Raw genomic sequence first — 8,507 nt, forward strand, 5'->3', positions numbered from 1 at the left:
CAATTCATGATTCATGATTCATGATTCATGATTCAATTCATGATTCATGATTCATGATTCAATTCATGATTCATAATTCATGATTCATGATTCAATTCATGATTCATGATTCATGATTCAATTCATGATTCATGATTCATGATTCATGATTCAATTCATGATTCATGATTCATGATTTGATTTATGATTCATGATTCATGATTCAATTTATGATTCATCATTCATGATTCATGATTCAATTCATGATTCATGATTCATGATTCAATTCATGATTCAATTAATGATTGATGATTCATGATTGATGATTCATGATTCATGATTCAATTCATAATTCATAATTCAATTCATGATTCATAATTCATGATTCATGATTCAATTTATAATTCATAATTCATGATTCATGATTCGATTTATGATTCATGATTCATGATTCAATTCATGATTCATGATTTAATTCATGATTCAATTCATGATTTATGATTCGATTCATGATTCAAGATTCAATTCATGATTCAATTCATGATTCATGATTCAATTCATGATTCATGATTCGATTCATGATTCATGATTTGATTCATGATTCATGATTCATGATTCAATTTATGATTCATCATTCATGATTCATCATTCAATTCATGATTCATGATTCATGATTCAATTCATGATTCAATTCATGATTCATGATTCATGATTCATGATTCATGATTCAATTCATGATTCATGATTCAATTCATGATTCATAATTCATGATTCAATTCATGATTCATGATTCATTATTCAATTCATGATTCATGATTCAATTCATGATTCATGATTCATGATTCAATTCATGATTCATGATTCATGATTCATGATTCGAGATTCATGAATTATGATTCAATTCATGATTCATAATTCATGATTTATGATTCAATTCATGATTCATGATTCATGATTCAATTCATGATTCGATTCATGATTCAATTCATGATTCAATTCATGATTCATGATTCATGATTCAATTCATGATTCAATTCATGATTCATGATTCATGATTCAATTCATGATTCATGATTCATGATTCAATTCATGATTCATGATTCATGATTCATGATTCAATTTATGATTCATGATTCATGATTCAATTCATGATTCATGATTCGATTCATGATTCATGATTCATGATTCAATTCATGATTCATGATTAATGATTCAATTCATGATTCATTATTCATGATTCATGATTCAATTCATGATTCAATTCATGATTCAATTCATGATTCATGATTCATGATTCAATTCATGATTCATGATTCATCATTCATCATTCAATTCATGATTCATGATTCATCATTCAATTCATGATTCATAATTCATGATTCATAATTCATGATTCATGATTCATGATTCATGATTCAATTCATGATTAATGATTCATGATTCAATTCATGATTCATGATTCATGATTCAATTCATGATTCATAATTCATTATTCATGATTCAATTCATGATTCATGATTCATGATTCATGATTCAATTCATGATTCATGATTCAAGATTCAATTCATGATTCATGATTCATGATTCAATTCATGATTCATAATTCATGATTCATGATTCAATTCATGATTCATGATTCAATTCATGATTCATAATTCATGATTCATGATTTAATTCATGATTCATAATTCATGATTCATGATTCAATTCATGATTCAATTCATGATTCATAATTCATGATTCATGATTAAATTCATGATTCATGATTCATGATTCAATTCATGATTCATGATTCATGATTCAGTTCATGATTCGATTCATGATTCAATTCATGATTCATGATTCGATTTATGATTCATGATTCATGATTCATGATTCATGATTCAATTCATGATTCATGATTCAATTCATGATTCGATTCAAGATTCGATTCATGATTCATGATTCATGATTCATGATTCAATTCATTATTCATGATTCTTGATTCATGATTCATTATTCGATTCATGATTCATGATTCATGATTCAATTCATGATTCATGATTCATATCATGATTCATCATTCATGATTCATGATTTAATTCATGATTCATAATTCATGATTCATGATTCAATTAATGATTCATGATTCATGATTCAGTACATGATTCGATTCGTGATTCAATTCATAATTCATGATTCGATTTATGATTCATGATTCATGATTCATGATTCAATTCATGATTTATGATTCAATTCATGATTAGATTCAAGATTCGATTCATGATTCATGATTCATGATTCAATTCATGAATTATGATTCATGATTCATGATTTATGATTTGACTCATGATTCATGATTCATGATTCAATTCATGATTCATGATTCATGATTCATGATTCAATTCATTATTCATGATTCTTGATTCATGATTCATGATTCGATTCATGATTCATGATTCATGATTCAATTCATGATTCATGATTCAATTCATGATTCATGATTCAATTCATGATTCATCATTCATGATTCATGATTCAATTCATGATTCATGATTCAATTCATGATTCATCATTCATGATTCATGATTCAATTCATGATTCATGATTCATGATTCAATTCATGATTCAATTCATGATTCATGATTCATGATTCATGATTCATGATTCAATTCATAATTCATAATTCAATTCATGATTCATAATTCATGATTCATGATTCAATTTATAATTCATAATTCATGATTTATGATTCGATTTATGATTCATGATTCATGATTCAATTCATGATTCATGATTTAATTCATGATTCAATTCATGATTTATGATTCGATTCATGATTCAAGATTCAATTCATGATTCAATTCATGATTCATGATTCAATTCATGATTCATGATTCGATTCATGATTCATGATTTGATTCATGATTCATGATTCAATTTATGATTCATCATTCATGATTCATCATTCAATTCATGATTCATGATTCATGATTCAATTCATGATTCAATTCATGATTCATGATTCATGATTCATGATTCATGATTCAATTTATAATTCATAATTCAATTCTTGATTCATAATTCATGATTCATGATTCAATTCATAAATTATAATTCATGATTCATGATTCAATTGATGATTCATGATTCATGATTCAATTCATAATTCATAATTAATGATTCATGATTCAATTGATGATTCATGATTCATGATTCATGATTCATGATTCAATTCATGATTCATGATTCAATTCATGATTCATAATTCATGATTCATGATTCAATTCATGATTCATGATTCCTGATTCAATTCATGATTCATGATTCATGATTCATGATTCGAGATTCATGAATTATGATTCAATTCATGATTCATAATTCATGATTTATGATTCAAATTATGATTCATGATTCATGATTCAATTCATGATTCGATTCATGATTCAATTCATGATTTAATTCATGATTCATGATTCATGATTCAATTCATGATTCATGATTCAATTCATGATTCATGATTCATGATTCAATTCATGATTCATGATTCATGATTCAATTCATGATTCATGATTCATGATTTAATTCATGATTCATAATTCATGATTCATGATTCAATTCATGATTCATGATTCAATTCATGATTCATAATTCATGATTCATGATTCAATTCATGATTCATGATTCATGATTCAATTCATGATTCATGATTCATGATTTAATTCATGATTCATGATTCATGATTCATGATTTGATTTATGATTCATGATGCATGATTCAATTTATGATTCATCATTCATGATTCATGATTCAATTCATGATTCATGATTCATGATTCAATTCATGATTCAATTCATGATTGATGATTCATGATTCATGATTCATGATTCAATTCATAATTCATAATTCAATTCATGATTCATAATTCATGATTCATGATTCAATTTATAATTCATAATTCATGATTTATGATTCGATTTATGATTTATGATTCATGATTCAATTCATGATTCATGATTTAATTCATGATTCAATTCATGATTTATGATTCGATTCATGATTCAAGATTCAATTCATGATTCAATTCATGATTCATGATTCAATTCATGATTCATGATTCATGATTCAATTTATGATTCATCATTCATGATTCATCATTCAATTCATGATTCATGATTCATGATTCAATTCATGATTCATGATTCATGATTCATGATTCAATTCATGATTCATGATTCATGATTCATGATTCATGATTCATGATTCAATTCATAATTCATAATTCAATTCTTGATTCATAATTCATGATTCATGATTCAATTCATAAATTATAATTCATGATTCATGATTCAATTGATGATTCATGATTCATGATTCATGATTCATGATTCAATTCATAAATTATAATTCATGATTCATGATTCATAATTCATGATTCATGATTCAATTCATGATTCATGATTCATGAATTATGATTCAATTCATGATTCATAATTCATGATTTATGATTCAATTCATGATTCATGATTCATGATTCATGATTCAATTCATGATTCGATTCATGATTCAATTCATGTATCAATTCATGATTCATGATTCATGATTCAATTCATGATTCATGATTCAATTCATGATTCATGATTCATGATTCAATTCATGATTCATGATTCATGATTCAATTCATGATTCATGATTCAATTCATGATTCATGATTCATGATTCATGATTCAATTCATGATTCATGATTCGATTCATGATTCATGATTCTTGATTCATGATTCAATTCATGATTCATGATTCATGATTCATGATTCATGATTCAATACATAATTCATAATTCAATTCATGATTCATAATTCATGATTCATGATTCAATTTATAATTCATAATTCATGATTCATAATTCAATTCATGATTCATGATTCATGATTCATGATTCAATTCAAGATTCAATTCATGATTCATGATTCATGATTCAATTCATGATTCATAATTCATGATTCATGATTCAATTCATGATTCATGATTCAATTCATGATTCATAATTCATGATTCATGATTTAATTCATGATTCATGATTCATGATTCAATTCATGATTCATGATTCATGATTCAATTCATGATTCATAATTCATGATTCATGATTCAATTCATGATTCATGATTCATGATTCAATGCATGATTCATGATTCATGATTCAATTCATGATTCGATTCATGATTCAATTCATGATTCATGATTCGATTTATGATTCATGATTCATGATTCATGATTCATGATTCATGATTCAATTCATGATTCATAATTCAATTCATGATTCGATTCAAGATTCGATTCATGATTCATGATTCATGATTCAATTCATTATTCATGATTCTTGATTCATGATTCATGATTCGATTCATGATTCATGATTCATGATTCAATTCATGATTCATGATTCAATTCATGATTCATGATTCATATCATGATTCATCATTCATGATTCATGATTTAATTCATGATTCATAATTCATGATTCATGATTTAATTCATGATTTATGATTCATGATTCAATTCATGATTCATAATTCATGATTCATGATTCAATTCATGATTCATGATTCAATTCATGATTCATAATTCATGATTCATGATTCAATTCATGATTCATAATTCATGATTCATGATTCAATTAATGATTCATGATTCATGATTCAATTCATGATTCGATTCATGATTCAATTCATAATTCATGATTCGATTTATGATTCATGATTCATGATTCATGATTCAATTCATGATTCATGATTCAATTCATGATTAGATTCAAGATTCGATTCATAATTCATGATTCATGATTCAATTCATGAATTATGATTCATGATTCATGATTTATGATTTGACTCATGATTCATGATTCATGATTCAATTCATGATTCATGATTCATGAATCATGATTCAATTCATTATTCATGATTCTTGATTCATGATTCATGATTCGATTCATGATTCATGATTCATGATTCAATACATGATTCATGATTTAATTCATGATTCATGATTCAATTCATGATTCATCATTCATGATTCATGATTTAATTCATGATTCATGGATCATGATTCAATTCATGATTCATCATTCATGATTCATGATTCAATTCATGATTCATCATTCATGATTCAATTCATGATTCAATTCATGATTGATGATTCAGGATTCATGATTCATGATTCATGATTCAATTAAAATTCATAATTCAATTCATGATTCATAATTCATGATTCATGATTCAATTTATAATTCATAATTCATGATTTATGATTCGATTTATGATTCATGATTCATGATTCAATTCATGATTCATGATTTAATTCTTGATTCAATTCATGATTTATGATTCGATTCATGATTCAAGATTCAATTCATGATTCAATTCATGATTCATGATTCAATTCATGATTCATGATTCGATTCATGATTCATGATTTGATTCATGATTCATGATTCATGATTCAATTTATGATTCATCATTCATGATTCATCATTCAATTCATGATTCATGATTCAATTCATGATTCAATTCATGATTCATGATTCATGATTCATGATTCATGATTCAATTCATAATTCATAATTCAATTCTTGATTCATAATTCATGATTCATGATTCAATTCATAAATTATAATTCATGATTCATGATTCAATTGATGATTCATGATTCATGATTCAATTCATAATTCATAATTCATGATTCATGATTCAATTGATGATTCATGATTCATGATTCATGATTCATGATTCAATTCATGATTCAATTCATGATTCATAATTCATGATTCATGATTCAATTCATGATTCATGATTCATGATTCGAGATTCATGGATTATGATTCAATTCATGATTCATAATTCATGATTTATGATTCAATTCATGATTCATGATTCATGATTCATGATTCAATTCATGATTCGATTCATGATTCAATTCATGATTCAATTCATGATTCATGATTCATGATTCAATTCATGATTCATGATTCAATTCATGATACATGATTCATGATTCAATTCATGATTCATGATTCGATTCATGATTCATGATTCATGATTCAATTCATGATTCATGATTCATGATTCAATTCATGATTCATAATTCATGATTCATGATTCAATTCATGATTCATGATTCATTATTCAATTCATGATTCATAATTCATGATTCATGATTCAATTCATGATTCATGATTCATGATTCAATTCATGATTCATGATTCATGATTCATGATTCAATTCATGATTCATGATTCATGATTCATGATTTGATTTATGATTCATGATTCATGATTCAATTCATGATTCATGATTCATGATTCATGATTCATGATTCATGATTCAATTCATAATTCATAATTCAATTCATGATTCATAATTCATGATTCAAGATTCAATTTATAATTCATAATTCATGATTTATGATTCGATTTATGATTCATGATTCATGATTCAATTCATGATTCATGATTTAATTCATGATTCAATTCATGATTTATGATTCGATTCATGATTCAAGATTCAATTCATGATTCAATTCATAATTCATGATTCAATTCATGATTCATGATTCGATTCATGATTCATGATTTGATTCATGATTCATGATTCATGATTCAATTTATGATTCATCATTCATGATTCATCATTCAATTCATGATTCATGATTCATGATTCAATTCATGATTCAATTCATGATTCATGATTCATGATTCATGATTCATGATTCAATTCATAATTCATAATTCAATTCTTGATTCATAATTCATGATTCATGATTCAATTCATAAATTATAATTCATGATTCATGATTCAATTGATGATTCATGATTCATGATTCATGATTCATGATTCAATTCATGATTCATAATTCATGATTCATGATTCAATTCATGATTCATGATTCATGATTCAATTCATGATTCATGATTCATGATTCAATTCATGATTCGATTCATGATTCAATTCATGATTCATGATTCGATTTATGATTCATGATTCATGATTCATGATTCATGATTCAATTCATGATTCATGATTCAATTCATGATTCGATTCAAGATTCGATTCATGATTCATGATTCATGATTCAATTCATTATTCATGATTCTTGATTCATGATTCATGATTCGATTCATGATTCATGATTCATGATTCAATTCATGATTCATGATTCAATTCATGATTCATGATTCATATCATGATTCATCATTCATGATTCATGATTTAATTCATGATTCATAATTCATGATTCATGATTCAATTCATGATTCATGATTCAATTCATGATTCATAATTCATGATTCATGATTCAATTCATGATTCATAATTCATGATTCATGATTCAATTAATGATTCATGATTCAATTCATGATTCGATTCATGATTCAATTCATAATTCATGATTCAATTCATGATTCATGATTCATGATTCATGATTCAATTCATGATTCATGATTCAATTCATGATTCATGATTCAATTCATGATTAGATTCAAGATTCGATTCATGATT

The sequence above is a fragment of the Mixophyes fleayi genome, unplaced genomic scaffold (genome assembly GCF_038048845.1).
Source record: "Mixophyes fleayi isolate aMixFle1 unplaced genomic scaffold, aMixFle1.hap1 Scaffold_37, whole genome shotgun sequence".
NCBI classification, from domain to species: Eukaryota; Metazoa; Chordata; class Amphibia; order Anura; family Limnodynastidae; genus Mixophyes; species Mixophyes fleayi.